This window comes from Panulirus ornatus, chromosome 11 (assembly GCF_036320965.1).
Source record: "Panulirus ornatus isolate Po-2019 chromosome 11, ASM3632096v1, whole genome shotgun sequence".
Lineage (NCBI taxonomy): Eukaryota > Metazoa > Arthropoda > Malacostraca > Decapoda > Palinuridae > Panulirus > Panulirus ornatus.
Window position 1 is genome coordinate 23490269 of NC_092234.1, and position 24459 is coordinate 23514727.

Sequence of the window (24459 nt, forward strand, 5' to 3'; positions counted from 1 at the left end):
CATAGTGCCATTGTATAAAGGCAAAGGGGATAAGAGTGAGTGCTCAAATTACAGAGGTATAAGTTTGTTGAGTATTCCTGGCAAATTATATGGGAGGGTATTGATTGAGAGGGTGAAGGCATGCACAGAGCATCAGATTGGGGAAGAGCAGTGTGGTTTCAGAAGTGGTAGAGGATGTGTGGATCAGGTGTTTGCTTTGAAGAATGTATGTGAGAAATACTTAGAAAAGCAAATGGATTTGTATGTAGCATTTATGGATCTGGAGAAGGCATATGATAGAGTTGATAGAGATGCTCTGTGGAAGGTATTAAGAATATATGGTGTGGGATGAAAGTTGTTAGAAGCAGTGAAAAGTTTTTATCGAGGATGTAAGGCATGTGTACGTGTAGGAAGAGAGGAAAGTGATTGGTTCTCAATGAATGTAGGTTTGCGGCAGGGGTGTGTGATGTCTCCATGGTTGTTTAATTTGTTTTTGGATGGGGTTGTTAGGGAGGTGAATGCAAGAGTTTTGGAAAGAGGGGCAATTATGAAATCTGTTGGGGATGAGAGAGCTTGGGAAGTGAGTCAGTTGTTGTTCGCTGATGATACAGCGCTGGTGGCTGATTCATGTGAGAAACTGCAGAAGCTGGTGAATGAGTTTGGTAAAGTGTGTGAAAGAAGAAAGTTAAGTGTAAATGTGAATAAGAGCACGGTTATTAGGTACAGTAGGGTTGAGGGTCAATTCAATTGGGAGGTGAGTTTGAATGGAGAAAAACTGGAGGAAGTGAAGTGTTTTAGATATCTGGGAGTGGATCTGGCAGCGGATGGAACCATGGAAGCGGAAGTGGATCATAGGGTGGGGGAGGGGGCAAAAATTCTGGGGGCCTTGGAGAATGTGTGGAAGTCGAGAACATTACCTCGGAAAGCAAAAATGGGTATGTTTGAAGGAATAGTGGTTCCAACAATGTTGTATGGTTGCGAGGCGTGGACTATGGATAGAGTTGTGCGCAGGAGGATGGATGTGCTGGAAATGAGATGTTTGAGGACAATGTGTGGTGTGAGGTGGTTTGATCGAGTAAGTAACGTAAGGGTAAGAGAGATGTGTGGAAATAAAAAGAGCGTGGTTGAGAGAGCAGAAGAGTGTGTTTTGAAATGGTTTGGTCACATGGAGAGAATGAGTGAGGAAAGATTGACCAAGAGGATATATGTGTCGGAGGTGGAGGGAACGAGGAGAAGAGGGAGACCAAATTGGAGGTGGAAAGATGGAGTGAAAAAGATTTTGTGTGATCGGGGCCTGAACATGCAGGAGGGTGAAAGGAGGGCAAAGAATAGAGTGAATTGGATCGATGTGGTATACCGGGGTTGACGTGCTGTCAGTGGATTGAATCAAGGCATGTGTATGGGGGTGGGTTGGGCCATTTCTTTCGTCTGTTTCCTTGCGCTACCTCGCAAACGCGGGAGACAGCGACAAAGCAAAAAAGAAAAAAAAAAAAATATATATATATATATATATATATATATATATATATATATATATATATATATATATATATATATATATATATATATATATATGTATATATATATATATATATATATATACATATATATAACCTTACTCTTATTCACATTTACTCTTAACTTTCTTCTTTCACACGCTTTACCAAACTCAGTCACCAGCTTCTACAGTTTCTTACATGACTCAGACACCAGCGCTGTATCATCAGCGAACAACAACTGACTCACTTCCCAAGCTCTCGCATCAACAACACACTGCATACTTGCCCCTCTTTCCTAAACTCTTGCATTTACCTCCCTAGCAACCACATCCATAAACAAATTAAACTACCATCGAGACATCACACACCCCTGCCGAAACCTACATTCACTGAGAACCAATCACTTTCCTCTCCTTCTACACGTACACATGCCTTACATCCTCGATAAAAACTTTTCACTGCTTCTAACAACTTGCTTCCCACACCATATATTCTTAAAACCTTCCACAGAGCATCTCTATCAACTCTATCATATGGCCTTCTCCAGATCCAAAAATGCTACATACAAATAGATTTGTTTTTCTAAGTATTTCTCACATACATTCTTCAAAGCAAGCACCTGATCCACACATCCTCTACCGCATCTGTAACGACAGTGCCCTTCCCCAATCTGATGCTCTGTACACGCCTTCACCCTCTCAATCAATACCCTCCCATATAATTTCCCTGGAATACTCAACAAACTTATACCTCTGTAATTTGAGCACTAACTCGTATCCCCTTTGCCTTTGCACAATGGCACTATGCAAACATTCCGCCAATCCTCAGGCACCTCACCATGAATCATAGATACATCAAATAACCTTTCCAACCAGTCAACAATACAGTCACCCCCTTTTTTGATAGATTCCACTGCAATACCATCCAAACCTGCTGCCTTGCCGGCTTTCATCTTCCGTGAAGCTTTTACTACCTCTTCTCTATTTACCAAACCATTTTCCCTAACCCTCTCACTTTGCACACCACCTCGACCAAAACACCCTATATCTGCCACTCGTATCATCAGACACATTCAACAAACCTTCAAAATACTCACTCATCTCCTTCTCACATCACCACTACTTGTTATCACCTCCCCATTAGCCCCTTTCACTGAAGTTCCCATTTGCTCCTTTGTCTTACGCACTTTATTTACCTCCTATCAAAATATCTTTTTATTCTCACTGAAATTTAATTATAGTCTCTCACCCCAACTCTCATTTGCTCTCATTTTCTCCTGTTGCACCTTTCTCTTGACCTCATGCCTCTTTCTTTTATACATCTCCCACTCAGTTGCATTTTTTCCTGCAAAAATCGTCCAAATGCCTCTCTCTTCTCTTTCACTAATACTCTTACTTCTTCATCCCACCACTCACTACCCTTTCTAATCAACCCACATCCCACTCTTCTCATGCCACAAGCATCTTTTGCGAAATCCATCACTGATTCCCTAAAAACATCCCATTCCTCCACCACTCCCCTTACTTATATTGTTTTCAAATTTTTCCATTCTGTAGTCAGTCTGTGGAAGGTATTAAGAATATATGGTGTGGGAGGCAAGTTGCTAGAAGAAGTGAAAAGTTTTTATCGAGGATGTAAGGCATGTGTACGTGTAAGAAGAGAGGAAAGTGATTGGTTCTCAGTGAATGTAGGTTTGCGGCAGGGGTGTGTGATGTCTCCATGGTTGTTTAATTTGTTTATGGATGGGGTTGTTAGGGAGGTGAATGCAAGAGTTTTGGAAAGAGGGGAAAGTATGAAGTCTGTTGTGGATGAGAGAGCTTGGGAAGTGAGTCAGTTGTTGTTCGCTGATGATACAGCGATGGTGGCTGATTCATGTGAGAAACTGCAGAAGCTGGTGACTGAGTTTGGTAAAGTGTGTGAAAGAAGAAAGTTAAGAGTAAATGTGAATAAGAGTAAGGTTATTAGGTACAGTTGGGTTGAGGGTCAAGTCAATTGGGAGGTAAGTTTGACTGGAGAAAAACTAGAGGAAGTAAAGTGTTTTAGATATCTAGGAGTGGATCTGGCAGCGGATGGAACCATGGAAGCGGAAGTGAATCATTTTTTTTTTATTATACTTTGTCGCTGTCTCCCGCGTTTGCGAGGTAGCGCAAGGAAACAGACGAAAGAAATGGCCCAACACACCCCCATACACATGTATATACATACGTCCACACACACAAATATACATACCTACACAGCTTTCCATGGTTTACCCCAGACGCTTCACATGCCCTGATTCAATCCACTGACAGCACGTCAACCCCGGTATACCACATCGCTCCAATTCACTCTATTCCTTGCCCTCCTTTCACCCTCCTGCATGTTCCGGCCACGATCACACAAAATCTTTTTCACTCCATCTTTCCACCTCCAATTTGGTCTCCCTCTTCTCCTCGTTCCCTCCACCTTCGACACATATATCCTCTTGGTCAATCTTTCCTCACTCATTCTCTCCATGTGCCAAAACCATTTCAAAACACCCTCTTCTGCTCTCTCAACCACGCTCTTTTTATTTCCACACATCTCTCTTACCCTTACGTTACTTACTCGATCAAACCACCTCACACCACACATAGTCCTCAAACATCTCATTTCCAGCACATCCATCCTCCTGCGCACAACTCTATCCATAGCCCACGCCTCGCAACCATACAAAATTGTTGGAACCACTATTCCTTCAAACATACCCATTTTTGCTTTCCGAGATAATGTTCTCGACTACCACACATTCTTCAAGGCTCCCAGAATTTTCGCCCCCTCCCCCACCCTATGATCCACTTCCGCTTCCATGGTTCCATCCGCTGCCAGATCCACTCCCAGATATCTAAAACACTTCACTTCCTCCAGTTTTTCTCCATTCAAACACACCTCCCAATTGTCTTGACACTCAACCCTACTGTACCTAATAACCTTGCTCTTATTCACATTTACTCTTAACTTTCTTCTTTCACACACTTTACCAAACTCAGTCACCAGCTTCTGCAGTTTCTCACATGAATCAGCCACCAGCGCTGTATCATCAGCGAACAACAACTGACTCACTTCCCAAGCTCTCTCATCCCCAACAGACTTCATACTTGCCCCTCTTTCCAAAACTCTTGCATTCACCTCCCTAACAACCCCATCCATAAACAAATTAAACAACCATGGAGACACCAGACACCCCTGCCGCAAAAATACATTCACTGAGAACCAATCACTTTCCTCTCTACCTACACGTACACATGCCTTACATCCTCGATAAAAACTTTTCACTGCTTCTAACAACTTGCCTCCCACACCATATATTCTTAATACTTTCCACAGAGCATCTCTATCAACTCTATCATATGCCTTCTCCAGATCCATAAATGCTACATACAAATCCATTTCCTTTCTAAGTATTTCTCACATACATTCTTCAAAGCAAACACCTGATCCACACATCCTCTACCACTTTTGAAACCACACTGCTCTTCCCCAATCTGATGCTCTGTACATGCCTTCACCCTCTCAATCAATACCCTCCTATATAATTTACCAGGAATACTCAACAAACTTATACCTCTGTAATTTGAGCACTCACTCTTATCCCCTTTGCCTTTGTACAATGGCACTATGCACGCATTCCGCCAATCCTCAGGCACCTCACCATGAGTCATACATACATTAAATAACCTTATCAACCAGTCAACAATACAGTCACCCCCTTTTTTAATAAATTCCACTGCAATACCATCCAGACCTGCTGCCTTGCCGGCTTTCATCTTCCGCAAAACTTTTACTAACTCTTCTCTGTTTACCAAATCATTTTCCCTAACCCTCTCACTTTGCACACCACCTCGACAAAAACACCCTATATCTGCCACTCTATCATCAAACACATTCAACAAACCTTCAAAATACTCACTCCATCTCCTTCTCACATCACCACTACTTGTTATCACCTCCCCATTTGCGCCCTTCACTGAAGTTCCCATTTGCTCCCTTGTCTTACGCACTTTATTTACCTCCTTCCAGAACATCTTTTTATTCTCCCTGAAATTTAATGATACTCTCCCACACCGAGTCTCATTTGCCCTTTTTTTTTTCACCTCTTGCACCTTTCTCTTGACCTCCTGTCTCTTTCTTTTATACATCTCCCACTCAATTGCATTTTTTCCCTACAAAAATCGTCTAAATGCCTCTCTCTTCTCTTTCACTAATACTCTTACTTCTTCATCCCACCACTCACTACCCTTTCTAATCAACCCACCTCCCACTCTTCTCATGCCACAAGCATCTTTTGCGCAATCCATCACTGATTCCCTAAATACATCCCATTCCTCCCCCACTCCCCTTACTTCCATTGTTCTCACCTTTTTCCATTCTGTACTCAGTCTCTCCTGGTACTTCCTCACACAAGTCTCCTTCCCAAGCTCACTTACTCTCACCACCCTCTTCACCCCAACATTCACTCTTCTTTCCTGAAAACCCATACAAATCTTCACCTAAGCCTCCACAAGATAATGATCAGACATCCCTCCAGTTGCACCTCTCAGCACATTAACATCCAAAAGTTTCTCTTTCGCGCGCCTGTCAATTAACACGTAATCCATTAACGCTCTCTGGCCATCTCTCCTACTTACATAAGTATACTTATGTATATCTCGCTTTTTAAACCAGGTATTCCCAATCATCAGTCCTTTTTCAGCACATAAATCTACAAGCTCTTCACCATTTCCATTTACAACACTGAACACCCCATGTATACCAATTATTCCCTCAACTGCCACATTACTCACCTTTGCATTCAAATCAGCCAACACTATAACCCGGTCTCGTGCATCAAAACCACTAACACACTCATTCAGCTGCTCCCAAAACACTTGCCTCTCATGATCTTTCTTCTCATGCCCAGGTGCATATGCACCAATAATCACCCACCTCTCTCCATCAACTTTCAGTTTTACCCATATTAATCGAGAATTTACTTTCTTACATTCTATCACATACTCCCACCACTCTTGTTTCAGGAGTACTGCTACTCCTTCCCTTGCTCTTGTCCTCTCACTAACACCTGACTTTACTCCCAAGACATTCCCAAACCACTCTTCCCCTTTACCCTTGAGCTTCGTTTCACTCAGAGCCAAAACATCCAGGTTCCTCTCCTCAAACATACTACCTATCTCTCCTTTTTTCACATCTTGGTTACATCCACACACATTTAGGCACCCCAATCTGAGCCTTCGAGGAGGATGAGCACTCCCCGCGTGACTCCTTCTTCTGTTTCCCATTTTAGAAAGTTAAAAAAATATATGTGTGTGTGTGTGTGTGTGTGTGTTTGTGTGTGTGTGTGTGTGTGTGTGTGTGTGCGTGTGTGTGTGAATTTGTGTGAAGAACTACTGGTTTAGCCATGGTTATGTGAACCATCCAGTGCATTGTTCGTTTAATTGTCATTATTAGCGACATTTGCCCTTCGTCCCTGTCTCACTTAAGCAACCTAACATTTTTCTGGAACATGAACAGAGTATTTTTCTCCGCAGTCGAGGTAACGATAACGTTCACAAGGTTGACACTAGTATATCTCACTGGGCAATTCCTCACCTCGGTCGCCGGAGGTGTGGTAGCATTATCTCCTGGCTCAGGATATACTGAGTAATCTTCCTGGCTGAGGTAGTGACATTTAAAGACGACGAGGGCTTTTAATCTCTCCATCTGCCGGTAATCATTTGATAATTATGTCTATTAATGCCTTGGCTGCCGACCAGAGGGTCTGGGGTTTGGCTGGTGGTGTGCAGGTAGAGAGGAAGGTGAGTTATCTTCGACGTGTAGGTCTGTCAGACAGGAACTATCTTCATGAGTTCGCTACATAAGCAACTTGCATATGTGAGTAGATAGCAACCATATATGTGAGAATGATAAGTGGATCCTTTTCACATAATGTGAGAATGCATTAGGTACTACTTGAACATGAGTTCAAGCTATTGGTACACTGAGAGTTACATTGGGAGAACTCATCTGATATAACTTGGGGGGCAGAGTAAAGATTCTCCACACAGGTATGATGCACAATCTTTGGGACAACACCATGCTAAAGTGCTTACGTGAGGTTCGTTTTAGTATGACGTACGTACTGAGAGGAATATAGCATGTAAATGCCACATGCTGGAGTAAATTTGTACGGTTGTGAGGAGGGAGACGTGGAGGCTATGTTGTGACCGATCAACAACATAAGCCGAAGTCCACAACAACTACAGGAGACACCTGACTGTAATCGGCGACCTGCTTCTTGCAGCCGTAGTGAAGACCTGTTCATGGTGGTCACCTGAGGGTGGGCAGCCTCTCTGTGGTGATGATGTGGCGACAGGAACCACCTACACATGATGGGTTATGTGTCTACAGTACGGCCTCTGTATCTAGCAAGAGGCTGCTGCCTAATGACATAATCTGTTGGTTATTGTGAACTCTCCGTTGTGGCTCTCTGCTTCATGAGGCCACCAGACATACTGGTTCTTCTGGTCATAGTACTTACTTGCCTTGATCGGACGCCTACCTGTGCCGACTAGAAATGTGCTTTTTCCGAGGGTTAATAAGTAGAGAAAAATGATATGCAAGATACACAGACTGAGAGAGAGAGAGAGAGAGAGAGAGAGAGAGAGAGAGAGAGAGAGAGAGAGAGAGAGAGAGAGAGAGAGAGAGAGAGAGAGAGAGAGAGAGAGAGAGAGAGAGAGAGAGAGAGAGAGAGAGAGAGAGAGAGAGAGAGAGAAGATACTTTGTCAATTCGTGTGTGTAGAAAACTGAGTAATCGACACTTGCTATATCTACAGATTAATCAATTGATTAATCACCAAACAAAGGATGGAATCTTTAGATTAACATGAAGATGATTGTGCAACGCTGATAATACACTTAACCCATAAGGATGGATTATCCTCTTAATATATAAGAATAATTTCCAATTTACGATACCATCATCTCGGAACTGGAAGTTTACATACTCAAGGTTTATGTCGGGGGACTAGTGACGTGATGATGGAAGTGTCTGAGGGAATATCTGAGTTCTGTTATGACACAATAAAGACCGTCTCGTACGTCAGGTAGGGCAATCAAGGAAAAAAATGAGAGATGATGATGCCTTTGTCCTGACGCCTGCAGAAAGGTAGTCACCTTACTTATTTCTGGACATCACGTTGATTAATTACTAAGCGCTCCGTATCTGGCTCACTAAGAGCCATATGATCGTTGTTATATATTTCCTATCGTCCTCAGAATGATGTGAGGTCTGTCAACCATGTTCGGAGGAGCATACCCTTGTTGACTGGTCCAGGCAGAGATTATTGGTAGTAATGAAATCAGTGAAAATGTTAACTAGATGAAAGAAGATTGTTAATGATGAAAAAGAGTATGGGGGTTAGAACAGAACCTTGACAGCCCCATTGACAGCTGCAGCAGAACCCCAGCTCATTTTACTTACATGCTTTTGGCTGCCACTGATATCAGTAGATAAGATTGCCTATCTGTGTTGGTTGAGGGATGAGGCCATGTCGGTTGGTTTGGTACCGTTTGTATAACAGGAGAGGTAGTCTTTCGTCCATGCTGCCCGGTCCAGTGTACAGAATATCTCCTGACTGGGCGAATTGATATGGACCAAACTTGTACCACAGTCAGGGTATACAAAGGTCTACACATGATCAAGTTTTTTGGGGGGTCAGGGGTTAAAGGCAAGATAATAAGGAAAACACCTGCACTTGTGTATGTATATGAGCATATCTTCGCGTGGGCTCATCCACAAGTATATGTTTCCATTTTTATGTGTCTAAAGCAAAACTGGGAATGAGTTTAAATATCAGAGGGGTGAGGAAAAGGAACGGAAACTTATTAAATTGTCTTATGCCTTACCCTGCCAGACAATTTTGAAATATCAAAGGCCAGATAAGAGTCAGGCTTGCAAGAATGTCATGTGCAGATCTAGTCTCAAGGAACCCATATCGGTGATCAGGTGAGAAGACTGGAAGAGCCAGGGTGGTGAAGGAGATCTGAAGTGAAAAAAGATCCCAAGAATTTTGAAATTGGAGAATTCAAAAATATAGGACGATGTCTGTGAGGAACAGAATTGCATCCTGTCTCCGATATTGGCTGAAACAGAACTTGTTTCCCAAAACTGGAAAATTTGCTGATTGTAAATTAAACAGAATGGACGAACAAGCAAAGACGAATAGTTGGGAGGCGCACACCTTCAGGACGCATGGAGAATACAGATGGGTCCATATGTTTTCCATGACTCTAAGAACATGAGAGCTGTTTGGAGTCTGCGATAAGAGAATTTAGGAGGGGGTGATAGAGCGAGTGAGTGGTAAATTTGGAGGAGGAATCTTGGAGTTGTCTTATGGAGAATAAAAGAAAGAGATCACCTTTGAAGAAAAACATTCAATATCACTATAAAATTTGCACTTGCAGAACCACGTATTTGAGTAACCTTAGAATACCACAGTTATATCTAAGACTGATCGTCCCAAACACAGGGAAGCCGTGTACCATTTAAGCTGAAACTGTTATATCTATGTGAGACATCTCACATTACCCTGAACCTTCGGTCCTTTACCTTGCATCCCACAACCGCCGTCGTACCCCAGTACAATAAAACAGGGTCAAACCATCCGGCATCTTTGCCAAATATCCCAGTTATTGCATATCTCTTACACACTCGCCTCCACTGCCACAGCCACCACACACATGCCGGCTCTCTCTCGCTTTCCTCCTTACCCTGGGTATGGTCTGAGCGCTCCTTTAGTGCCTCTCTCTCTCTCTCTCTCTCTCTCTCTCTCTCTCTCTCTCTCTCTCTCTCTCTCTCTCTCTCTCTCTCTCTCTCTCTCTCTTAAACTCACTTTTCTTCGTCCTATGTCCATACCGTCGTAAGGTTCTAAATACAAACTCATCGACAGTCTTTCAAACCTACTGAGAAGTCAGGTTGAGCTGTGCCTGAATAATCAGGAGTTCCATTAAGATCGGTGGTGATAGCCGCAACAAATCGAAAAATAAAAGAAAAACTGGAGAAATATCTTCGAGGTCAAACACCGTTTAATCCAGCCTGGATCGTTATCAGATCAGATAATGTTACTAATTGAATTTAAACGTTGCTTATCATCCAATGCTCTCCATTTTCCCTCTCCAGCCTCTATTATCAGATCTAATTACCCTGGAATCATGCACAATAGTCTTGGGTATTAATAAACACCTGTAGTCTATCTTGAAGCCTTGCATTATCATGCGAAACTACTCATGACCAAAGTATAGAAATGCACCCAGCCAACGTCATGACCCAAGTATAGAAACCTACCTATCCAACACCATGATCCAAGTATAGAAACCCACCCATCCAACACCATGATCTAAGTATTGAAACCCACCCATCTCATACCATGACCTAAGTATAGAAACTCACCCATCTTACATCATGGCACAAGTATAGAAACCCACCCATCAAACACCATGATCCAAGTATAGAAACCCACCCATCCAACACCATGATCTAAGTATAGAAACCCACCCATCTCATACCATGACCTAAGTATAGAAACTCACCCATCCAACATTCTGGCACAAGTACAGAAACCCACCCATACAACATCATGATCTGAGTATAGAAACCCACCTCTGCAACATCATGACCCAATCATAGAAACCCACCCATCCAACACCATGACTCAGGTATAGAAACCCACCCATCCAACACCAACTAATTACTCACAAGCGAACATTTTCAGTGATGTCCAAGTATGAGTCATGCAGACACATTTATATAAGGTAATGAATGCTACCCACTTGTCAACATCCTTGCTGGGTTCTAATGCCACTGACGCAAGAAAAGTGCCTCATCCTCTACAATGAGCGACGGATCCACACACACAATAGTGTTGTTCTAAACTTATTCGACCAAGACTTTGCTCTGCATTTACTGGATGTGTTTATCAACGATGACAAATGGTGCTGATTATGTGACAATCTCTCAAATGTTTGGCCGTAATCCAACGACATCATCTAGCCATCTAATTGGTTTAATTGGGTCAACTGTTCATGAATCATTGACAGTTCGGGTGTTTATGGTTATATATCGTTATCATTAGATAACGAGCTTTTCTATGACCAGTTACAACTGCCACTGGTGCTGGACGGGTTATCTGAACCATCAGCATACAGCAGCTGGACTCCTCTTATCTACCCCAGGCGATACTTGATTCGCCTGGACGTTATCTGACGAATGGTCGTACACAAGTATTGAATTAGCTAATTTGTTTATCAGATGCAAGTGACCTGTAATGACACTAGCTGGTAACCCTGGAGGGTACACTTCTTGCTACCCTAGTCCACTCCTCCACCCTCCACCACCCAGCTTCATCCACCAGCACCACCCTAGTCCACCCCTCTATCCTCTCCCCGTACCACCTCAGTCCACCCCTTCACCCTCCCCCCGCACCAATCTAATCCATCAGCCCCTCCCCACCACCCTAGTCCACCCCCAAACCCCCGTACTACCCTAGTCCACCCCTCCACCCCGCGCCACCCTAAGTCACTTCCACACCCTACACCACCCACATCCACTCTTCCACCCTTTACCACTCAAGTCCACCTCTCCATCCTACAACACACTAGTCCACCACTACACCCTGCTCCACATTAGTCCACCTCTCCACCCTGCACCGCCCGAGGCCGCTGCTCCACCGAGCCACAGGTCATGTCTCGCATGGACTCCACCACAGGTCATGTCTCGCATGGTCTCCACCACAGGTCATGTCTCGCATGGTCTCCACCACAGGTCATGTCTCGCATGGACTCCACCACAGGTCATGTCTCGCATGGACTCCACCACAGTCATGTCTCGCATGGTCTCCACCACAGGTCATGTCTCCCATGGACTCCACCACAGTCATGTCTCGCATGGACTCCACCACAGGTCATGTCTCGCATGGACTCCACCACAGGTCATGTCTCGCATGGTCCCCATCACAGGTCATGTCTCGCATGGTCTCCACCACAGGTCATGTCTCGCATGGTCTCCACCACAGGTCATGTCTCCCATGGACTCCACCACAGGTCATGTTCTCGCATGGTCCCCACCACAGGTCATGTCTCCCATGGACTCCACCACAGGTCATGTCTCGCATGGTCCCCACCACAGGTCATGTCTCGCATGGACTCCACCACAGGTCATGTCTCCCATGGACTCCACCACAGGTCATGTCTCCCATGGACTCCACCACAGGTCATGTCTCCCATGGACTCCACCACAGTCATGTCTCGCATGGACTCCACCACAGGTCATGTCTCCCATGGACTCCACCACAGTCATGTCTCGCATGGACTCCACCACAGGTCATGTCTCGCATGGACTCCACCACAGGTCATGTCTCGCATGGTCCCCACCACAGTCATGTCTCGCATGGACTCCACCACAGTCATGTCTCGCATGGTCTCCACCACAGGTCATGTCTCGCATGGTCCCCACCACAGGTCATGTCTCGCATGGACTCCACCACAGTCATGTCTCGCATGGACTCCACCACAGTCATGTCTCGCATGGTCTCCACCACAGGTCATGTCTCGCATGGACTCCACCACAGGTCATGTCTCCCATGGACTCCACCACAGGTCATGTCTCCCATGGACTCCACCACAGGTCATGTCTCGCATGGACTCCACCACAGGTCATGTCTCGCATGGACTCCACCACAGGTCATGTCTCGCATGGACTCCACCACAGGTCATGTCTCGCATGGACTCCACCACAGTCATGTCTCGCATGGACTCCACCACAGTCATGTCTCGCATGGTCTCCACCACAGGTCATGTCTCCCATGGACTCCACCACAGTCATGTCTCGCATGGTCTCCACCACAGGTCATGTCTCGCATGGTCTCCACCACAGGTCATGTCTCGCATGGTCCCCACCACAGTCATGTCTCGCATGGACTCCACCACAGTCATGTCTCGCATGGACTCCACCACAGGTCATGTCTCCCATGGACTCCACCACAGGTCATGTCTCCCATGGACTCCACCACAGGTCATGTCTCGCATGGTCCCCATCACAGGTCATGTCTCGCATGGTCCCCACCACAGGTCATGTCTCGCATGGACTCCACCACAGGTCATGTCTCGCATGGTCCCCACCACAGGTCATGTCTCGCATGGACTCCACCACAGTCATGTCTCGCATGGACTCCACCACAGGTCATGTCTCGCATGGACTCCACCACAGGTCATGTCTCGCATGGACTCCACCACAGGTCATGTCTCGCATGGTCTCCACCACAGGTCATGTCTCGCATGGACTCCACCACAGGTCATGTCTCGCATGGTCTCCACCACAGGTCATGTCTCGCATGGACTCCACCACAGTCATGTCTCGCATGGTCTCCACCACAGGTCATGTCTCGCATGGACTCCACCACAGGTCATGTCTCCCATGGACTCCACCACAGGTCATGTCTCGCATGGTCCCCACCACAGTCATGTCTCGCATGGACTCCACCACAGGTCATGTCTCGCATGGACTCCACCACAGTCATGTCTCGCATGGACTCCACCACAGGTCATGTCTCGCATGGTCTCCACCACAGGTCATGTCTCGCATGGACTCCACCACAGGTCATGTCTCGCATGGACTCCACCACAGGTCATGTCTCCCATGGACTCCACCACAGGTCATGTCTCGCATGGACTCCACCACAGGTCATGTCTCGCATGGTCCCCACCACAGTCATGTCTCGCATGGACTCCACCACAGGTCATGTCTCGCATGGACTCCACCACAGGTCATGTCTCGCATGGACTCCACCACAGGTCATGTCTCGCATGGACTCCACCACAGGTCATGTCTCGCATGGTCCCCACCACAGGTCATGTCTCGCATGGTCCCCACCACAGGTCATGTCTCGCATGGACTCCACCACAGGTCATGTCTCGCATGGTCTCCACCACAGGTCATGTCTCGCATGGTCTCCACCACAGGTCATGTTCTCGCATGGTCCCCACCACAGGTCATGTCTCGCATGGTCCCCACCACAGGTCATGTCTCCCATGGACTCCACCACAGTCATGTCTCGCATGGACTCCACCACAGGTCATGTCTCGCATGGTCTCCACCACAGGTCATGTCTCGCATGGTCTCCACCACAGGTCATGTCTCGCATGGACTCCACCACAGTCATGTCTCGCATGGTCTCCACCACAGGTCATGTCTCGCATGGTCTCCACCACAGGTCATGTCTCGCATGGACTCCACCACAGTCATGTCTCGCATGGACTCCACCACAGGTCATGTCTCCCATGGACTCCACCACAGGTCATGTCTCGCATGGACTCCACCACAGTCATGTCTCGCATGGACTCCACCACAGGTCATGTCTCGCATGGACTCCACCACAGTCATGTCTCGCATGGTCCCCACCACAGGTCATGTCTCGCATGGACTCCACCACAGGTCATGTCTCGCATGGACTCCACCACAGGTCATGTCTCGCATGGACTCCACCACAGTCATGTCTCGCATGGTCCCCACCACAGGTCATGTCTCGCATGGACTCCACCACAGTCATGTCTCGCATGGACTCCACCACAGTCATGTCTCGCATGGTCTCCACCACAGGTCATGTCTCGCATGGTCTCCACCACAGGTCATGTCTCGCATGGTCTCCACCACAGGTCATGTCTCCCATGGACTCCACCACAGGTCATGTCTCGCATGGACTCCACCACAGGTCATGTCTCGCATGGACTCCACCACAGGTCATGTCTCGCATGGTCTCCACCACAGGTCATGTCTCGCATGGTCTCCACCACAGGTCATGTCTCGCATGGACTCCACCACAGGTCATGTCTCGCATGGACTCCACCACAGGTCATGTCTCGCATGGACTCCACCACAGGTCATGTCTCGCATGGACTCCACCACAGGTCATGTCTCGCATGGTCTCCACCACAGGTCATGTCTCGCATGGACTCCACCACAGGTCATGTCTCGCATGGTCCCCACCACAGGTCATGTCTCGCATGGTCTCCACCACAGGTCATGTCTCGCATGGTCCCCACCACAGGTCATGTCTCGCATGGACTCCACCACAGGTCATGTCTCGCATGGACTCCACCACAGGTCATGTCTCCCATGGACTCCACCACAGTCATGTCTCGCATGGTCCCCACCACAGGTCATGTCTCGCATGGACTCCACCACAGGTCATGTCTCGCATGGACTCCACCACAGGTCATGTCTCGCATGGACTCCACCACAGGTCATGTCTCGCATGGACTCCACCACAGGTCATGTCTCCCATGGACTCCACCACAGTCATGTCTCGCATGGACTCCACCACAGGTCATGTCTCGCATGGTCTCCACCACAGGTCATGTCTCGCATGGACTCCACCACAGTCATGTCTCGCATGGACTCCACCACAGTCATGTCTCGCATGGACTCCACCACAGGTCATGTCTCCCATGGACTCCACCACAGGTCATGTCTCGCATGGACTCCACCACAGGTCATGTCTCCCATGGACTCCACCACAGGTCATGTCTCGCATGGACTCCACCACAGTCATGTCTCGCATGGACTCCACCACAGTCATGTCTCGCATGGTCTCCACCACAGGTCATGTCTCCCATGGACTCCACCACAGGTCATGTCTCGCATGGACTCCACCACAGGTCATGTCTCGCATGGTCTCCACCACAGGTCATGTCTCCCATGGACTCCACCACAGTCATGTCTCGCATGGTCTCCACCACAGGTCATGTCTCGCATGGTCCCCACCACAGGTCATGTCTCGCATGGACTCCACCACAGTCATGTCTCGCATGGACTCCACCACAGGTCATGTCTCGCATGGTCTCCACCACAGGTCATGTCTCGCATGGACTCCACCACAGGTCATGTCTCGCATGGTCCCCACCACAGGTCATGTCTCCCATGGACTCCACCACAGGTCATGTCTCGCATGGACTCCACCACAGGTCATGTTCTCGCATGGTCCCCACCACAGGTCATGTCTCGCATGGACTCCACCACAGGTCATGTCTCGCATGGTCTCCACCACAGGTCATGTCTCGCATGGACTCCACCACAGGTCATGTCTCGCATGGTCTCCACCACAGGTCATGTCTCCCATGGACTCCACCACAGTCATGTCTCGCATGGACTCCACCACAGGTCATGTCTCCCATGGACTCCACCACAGGTCATGTCTCCCATGGACTCCACCACAGGTCATGTCTCCCATGGACTCCACCACAGGTCATGTCTCGCATGGACTCCACCACAGTCATGTCTCGCATGGTCCCCACCACAGTCATGTCTCGCATGGACTCCACCACAGGTCATGTCTCCCATGGACTCCACCACAGGTCATGTCTCCCATGGACTCCACCACAGGTCATGTCTCGCATGGTCTCCACCACAGGTCATGTCTCGCATGGTCTCCACCACAGGTCATGTCTCGCATGGTCTCCACCACAGGTCATGTCTCGCATGGTCTCCACCACAGGTCATGTCTCGCATGGTCCCCACCACAGGTCATGTCTCCCATGGACTCCACCACAGGTCATGTCTCGCATGGTCCCCACCACAGGTCATGTCTCGCATGGTCCCCACCACAGGTCATGTCTCGCATGGACTCCACCACAGGTCATGTCTCGCATGGTCTCCACCACAGGTCATGTCTCGCATGGACTCCACCACAGGTCATGTCTCGCATGGTCCCCACCACAGGTCATGTCTCGCATGGACTCCACCACAGGTCATGTCTCGCATGGTCTCCACCACAGGTCATGTCTCGCATGGACTCCACCACAGGTCATGTCTCGCATGGTCCCCACCACAGGTCATGTCTCCCATGGACTCCACCACAGGTCATGTCTCGCATGGTCCCCCCTACAGGTCATGTCTCGCATGATCACCACAGGTCATGTCTCGCATGGTTCCCACCACAGGTCATGTCTCGTATGGTCCCCACTACACGTCATGTCTCGCATGGACTCCACCACAGATCATGTCTCGCATGGTCCCCATCACAGGTCATGTCTCGCTTGGTCCCAATCACAGGTCATGTTTCGCATGGTCCCCATCACAGGTCATGTCTCGCATGGTCCCCATCACAGGTCATGTCTCGCATGGACTGCGCCACAGGTCATGTCTCGCATAAACATTCAATGAAAAATCTGTTAAATTTTGAGAGCAAATTCCTCAGAAAACGCTCTCTCGAAAGAATGATAACTTTGCTTCAGAAATGAATAATAAAATTTTAGTGATAGATAATGAAATAAAGGTACATTATACCCTCACCGGCTACGTAAACACAACAGTTCTTCTCAACACGTTATATTAGAACACAGTGTTGCGGCTGGGGACACGTATCACAGCTTCTTACGAGTGTTCTCAGAGAAACGCTCACATATACACACTCTGGTGGTGGAGGTTAGTGAATTAGATGCCAATATATATGCTTATGAGTGTCATAAAATGTCCATCGACGGCACAAGAATCACAAATGTATTTTTCCAATGCACGCTATTGTGAGGGCAGGTGTGTGTGTGTGTGTGTGTGTGTGTGTGTGTGTGTGTGTGTGTGTGTGTGTGTGTGTGTGTGTGTACTTACATACTAGAAAACAACAACAGTAACTTTGCCATTTGTGAACCGTTACGAAGCTCTCTTTAAATTTACACTGTCCCTGGAGATAGGGGAGAAAGAATACTTCCCACGTAACTTTGCCATTTGTGAACCGTTACGAAGCTCTCTTTAAATTTACACTGTCCCTGGAGATAGGGGAGAAAGAATACTTCCCACGTATTCCCTGCGTGTCATAGAAGGCGACTAAAAGGGGAGGGATCGGGGAGCTGGAAATCCTCCCCTCTCGTTTTTCTTACTCTTCCAAAAAAAGGGAGCGGAAAAGGGGGGGGGGTGAGGATGTTCCCTCTACGGCTCAGTCCTCCGTTTTAACGGTACATCGCTAACACTGGAAATGGCGAATATGTAGGATATATATATATATATATATATATATATATATATATATATATATATATATATATATATATATATATATATTTTTTTTTTTTTTTTTTGCTTTGTCGCTGTCTCACGCGTTTGCGAGGTAGCGCAAGGAAACAGACGAAAGAAATGGCCCAACCCACCCCCATACACATGTATATACATACGTCCACACACGTTAATATACATACCTACACAGCTTTCCATGGTTTACCCCAGACGCTTCACATGCCCCGATTCAATCCACTGACAGCACGTCAACCCCGGTATACCACATCGCTCCAATTCACTCTATTCCTTGCCCTCCTTTCACCCTCCTGCATGTTCAGGCCCCGATCACACAAAATCTTTTTCACTCCATCTTTCCACCTTCAATTTGGTCTCCCTCTTCTCCTCGTTCCCTCCACCTCCGACACATATATCCTCTTGGTCAATCTTTCCTCACTCATTCTCTCCATGTGCCCAAACCATTTCAAAACACCCTCTTTTGCTCTCTCAACCACGCTTTTTTTATTTCCACACATCTCTCTTACCCTTACGTTACTTACTCGATCAAACCACCTCACACCACACATTGTCCTCAAACATCTCATTTCCAGCACATCCATCCTCCTGCGCACAACTCTATCCATAGCCCACGCCTCGCAACCATACAACATTGTTGGAACCACTATTCCTTCAAACATACCCATTTTTGCTTTCCGAGATAATGTTCTCGACTTCCACACATTCTTCAAGGCTCCCAGAATTTTCGCCCCCTCCCCCACCCTATGATCCACTTCCGCTTCCATGGTTCCATAAGCTGCCAGATCCACTCCCAGATATCTAAAACACTTCACTTCCTCCAGTTTTTCTCCATTCAAACTCACCTCCCAATTGACTTGACCCTCAACCCTACTGTACCTAATAACCTTGCTCTTATTCACATTTACTCTTAACTTTCTTCTTTCACACACTTTACCAAACTCAGTCACCAGCATCTGCAGTTTCTCACATGAATCAGCCACCAGCACTGTATCATCAGCGAACAACAACTGACTCACTTCCCAAGCTCTCTCATCCCCAACAGACTTCATACTTGCCCCTCTTTCCAAAACTCTTGCATTCACCTCCCTAACAACCCCATCCATAAACAAATTAAACAACCATGGAGACATCACACACCCCTGCCGCAAACCTACATTCACTGAGAACCAATCACTTTCCTCTCTTCCTACACGTACACATGCCTTACATCCTCGATAAAAACTTTTCACTGCTTCTAACAACTTGCCTCCCACACCATATATTCTTAATACCTTCCACAGAGCATCTCTATCAACTCTATCATATGCCTTCTCCAGATTCATAAATGCTACATACAAATCCATTTGCTTTTCTAAGTATTTCTCACATACATTCTTCAAAGCAAACACCTGATCCACACATCCTCTACCACTTCTGAAACCACACTGCTCTTCCCCAATCTGATGCTCTGTACATGCCTTCACCCTCTCAATCAATACCCTCCCATATAATTTACCAGGAATACTCAACAAACTTATACCTCTGTAATTTGAGCACTCACTCTTATCCCCTTTGCCTTTGTACAATGGCACTATGCACGCATTCCGCCAATCCTCAAGCACCTCACCGTGAGTCATACATACATTAAATAACCTTACCAACCAGTCAACAATACAGTCACCCCCTTTTTTAATAAATTCCACTGCAATACCATCCAAACCTGCTGCCTTGCCGGCTTTCATCTTCCGCAAAGCTTGTACTACCTCTTCTCTGTTTACCAAACCATTTTCCCTAACCCTCTCACTTTGCACACCACCTCGACCAAAACACCCTATATCTGCCACTCTATCATCAAACACATTCAACAAACCTTCAAAATACTCACTCCATCTCCTTCTCACATCACCACTACTTGTTATCACCTCCCCATTTGCGCCCTTCACTGAAGTTCCCATTTGCTCCCTTGTCTTACGCACTTTATTTACCTCCTTCCAGAACATCTTTTTATTCTCCCTAAAATTTAATGATACTCTCTCACCCCAACTCTCATTTGCCCTTTTTTTCACCTCTTGCACCTTTCTCTTGACCTCCTGTCTCTTTCTTTTATACGTCTCCCACTCAACTGCACTTTTTCCCTGCAAAAATCGTCCAAATGCCTCTCTCTTCTCTTTCACTAATACTCTTACTTCTTCATACCACCACTCACTACCCTTTCTAATCAACGCACCTCCCACTCTTCTCATGCCACAAGCATCTTTTGCGCAATCCATCACTGATTCCCTAAATACATCCCTCTCCTCCCCCACTCCCCTTACTTCCATTGTTCTCACCTTTTTCCATTCTGTACTCAGTCTCTCCTGGTACTTCCTCACACAAGTCTCCTTCCCAAGCTCACTTACTCTCACCACCCTCTTCACCCCAACATTCACTCTTTTTTTCTGAAAACCCATACAAATCTTCACCTTAGCTTCCACAAGATAATGATCAGACATCCCTCCAGTTGCACCTCTCAGCACATTAACATCCAAAAGTCTCTCTTTCGCGCGCCTGTCAATTAATACGTAATCCAATAACGCTCTCTGGCCATCTCTCCTACTTACATAAGTATACTTATGTATATCTCGCTTTTTAAACCAGGTATTCCCAATCATCAGTCCTTTTTCAGCACATAAATCTACAAGCTCTTCACCATTTCCGTTTACAACACTTAACACCCCATGTATACCAATTATTCCCTCAACTGCCACATTACTCACCTTTGCATTCAAATCACCCATCACTATAACCCGGTCTCGTGCATCAAAACCACTAACACACTCATTCAGCTGCTCCCAAAACACTTGCCTCTCATGATCTTTCTTCTCATGCCCAGGTGCATATGCACCAATAATCACCCATCTCTCTCCATCAACTTTCAGTTTTACCCATATTAATCGAGAATTTACTTTCTTACATTCTATCACGTACTCCCACAACTCCTGTTTCAGGAGTACTGCTACTCCTTCCCCTATTTATCTATTTATTTATTTATCTATCTATTTTGTTTTGTCGCTGTTAGCGAGGTAGCGTTAGCGAGTTAGCGCAAGGAAACAGACGAAAGAATTGCCCAACCCACACACATGCACATGTATATACATACACGTCCACACACGCAAATATACAAACCTATACATCTCAAAGTATACATATATATACAACAGAGACATATACATATATACGCATGTACATAATTCATACTATCTGCCTTTATTCATTCCCATCGCCACCTCGCCGCATATGAAATAACAGCCCCCTCCCCCTCATGTGTGCGAGGTAGCGCTAAGAAAGGACAACATAGGCCCCATTCGTTCACACTCAGTCGCTAGCTATCATGTAATAATGCACCGAAACAACAGCTCCCTTTCCACATCCAGGCCAAAAAAAAAAATTCCTTAGTTTACCCCCAGACGCTTCACATGCCCTGCTTCAATCCATGGACAGCTCGTCGACCACGGTATACCACATCGTTCCAATTCACTCTATTTCTTGCACGCCTTTCACTCTCCTGCATCTTCAGGCCCCGATCACTCAAACTCTTTTTCACTCCATCTTTCCACCTCCAATTTGGTCCCCCACTTCTCCTCGTTCCCTCCACCTCTGACATATATATCCTCTTGGACAATCTTTCCTGACTCATTCTCTCCACGTGAACAAACCATTTCAAAACACCCTCTTCTGCTCTCTCAACCACACTCTTTTTATTACCACACATCTCTCTTACCCTATTATTACTTACTCGATCAAGCCACCTCACACCACATACTGTCCTCAAACATCTCATTTCCAGTACATCCACCCTCCTGCGCACAACTACGCCTCGCAACCATACTACATTGTTGGAACCACTATTCCTTCAAACATACCCATTTTTGGTTTCCGAGGTAATGTTCTCGACTTCCACACATTCTTCAAGGCTCCCAGGATTTTCGCCCCCTCCCCCATCCTATGATTCACTTTCGCTTCCATAGTTCCATTCGCTGCCAAATCCACTCCCAGATATCTAAAACACTTTACTTCCTCCAGTTTTTCTCCACTCAAACTTACCTCTCAATTGACTTGACCCTCAACCCTACTGTACCTAATAACCTTGCTCTTATTCACATTTACTCTCAACTTTCTTCTTTCACACGCTTTACCAAACTCAGTCACCAGCTTCTGCAGTTTCTCACACGAATCAGCCACCAGCGCTGTATCATCAGCGAACAACAACTGACTCACTTCCCAAGATCTCTCATCCACAACAGACTTCATACTTGCCCCTCTTTCCAAAACTCTTGCATTCACTTGCATATATATATATATATATATATATATATATATATATATATATATATATATATATATATATATATATATATATATATATATATATATATATATATATATATATATATATATATATATATATATATATATATAGATAGATATATATATATATATATATATATATATATATATATATATATATATATATATATATATATATATATATATATATATATATATATATATATATATATATATATATATACATATATATATATATATATATATATATATATATATATATATATATATATATATATATATATATATATATATATATATATATATATATTTATATATATATATGTATATATATACATATATATATATATATACATATATATTTATATACATATATATATATGAATATATATATATATATATATATATATATATATATATATATATATATATATATATATATATATATATATATATATATATATATATATATATATATATATATATATATATATATATATATATATATATATATATATATATATATATATATTTATATTGTTTACTATACGTTATCGCCGTTTAGCGTGTTAACGAGGTAGCGCAAGAAAACAGGCAACAGGCCCAACACACCCACACACACATGCATATACATAAACGCCGACACACGCACATCTACATATATATATATATATATATATATATATATATATATATATATATATATATATATATATATATATATATATATATATATATATATATATATATATATATATATATATATATATATATGGTGAGAGTAAGTGAGCTTGGGAAGGAGACTTGTGTGAGGAAGTACCAGGAGAGACTGAGTTCAGAATGGAAAAAGGTGAGAACAATGGAAGTAAGGGGAGTGGGGGAGGAATGGGATGCATTTAGGGAATCATTGATGGATTGCGCAAAAGATGCTTGTGGCATGAGAAGAGTGGGAGGTGGGTTGATTAGAAAGGGTAGTGAGTGGTGGGATGAAGAAGTAAGAGTATTAATGAAAGAGAAGAGAGAGGCATTTGGACGATTTTTGCAGGGAAAAAATGCAATTGAGTGGGAGACGTATAAAAGAAAGAGACAGGAGGTCAAGAGAAAGGTGCAAGAGGTGAAAAAAAGGGCAAATGAGAGTTGGGGTGAGAGAGTATCATTAAATTTTAGGGAGAATAAAAAGATGTTCTGGAAGGAGGTAAATAGGGTGCGTAAGACAAGGGAGCAAATGAGAACTTCAGTGAAGGGCGCAAATGGGGAGGTGATAACAAGTATTGGTGATGTGAGAAGGAGATGGAGTGAGTATTTTGAAGGTTTGTTGAATGTGTTTGATGATAGAGTGGCAGATATAGGGTGTTTTGGTCGAGGTGGTGTGCAAAGTGAGAGGGTTAGGGAAAATGATTTGGTAAACAGAGAAGAGGTAGTACAAGCTTTGCGGAAGATGAAAGCCGGCAAGGCAGCAGGTTTGGATGGTATTGCAGTGGAATTTATTAAAAAAGGGGGTGACTGTATTGTTGACTGGTTGGTAAGGTTATTTAATGTATGTATGACTCACGGTGAGGTGCCTGAGGATTGGCGGAATGCGTGCAT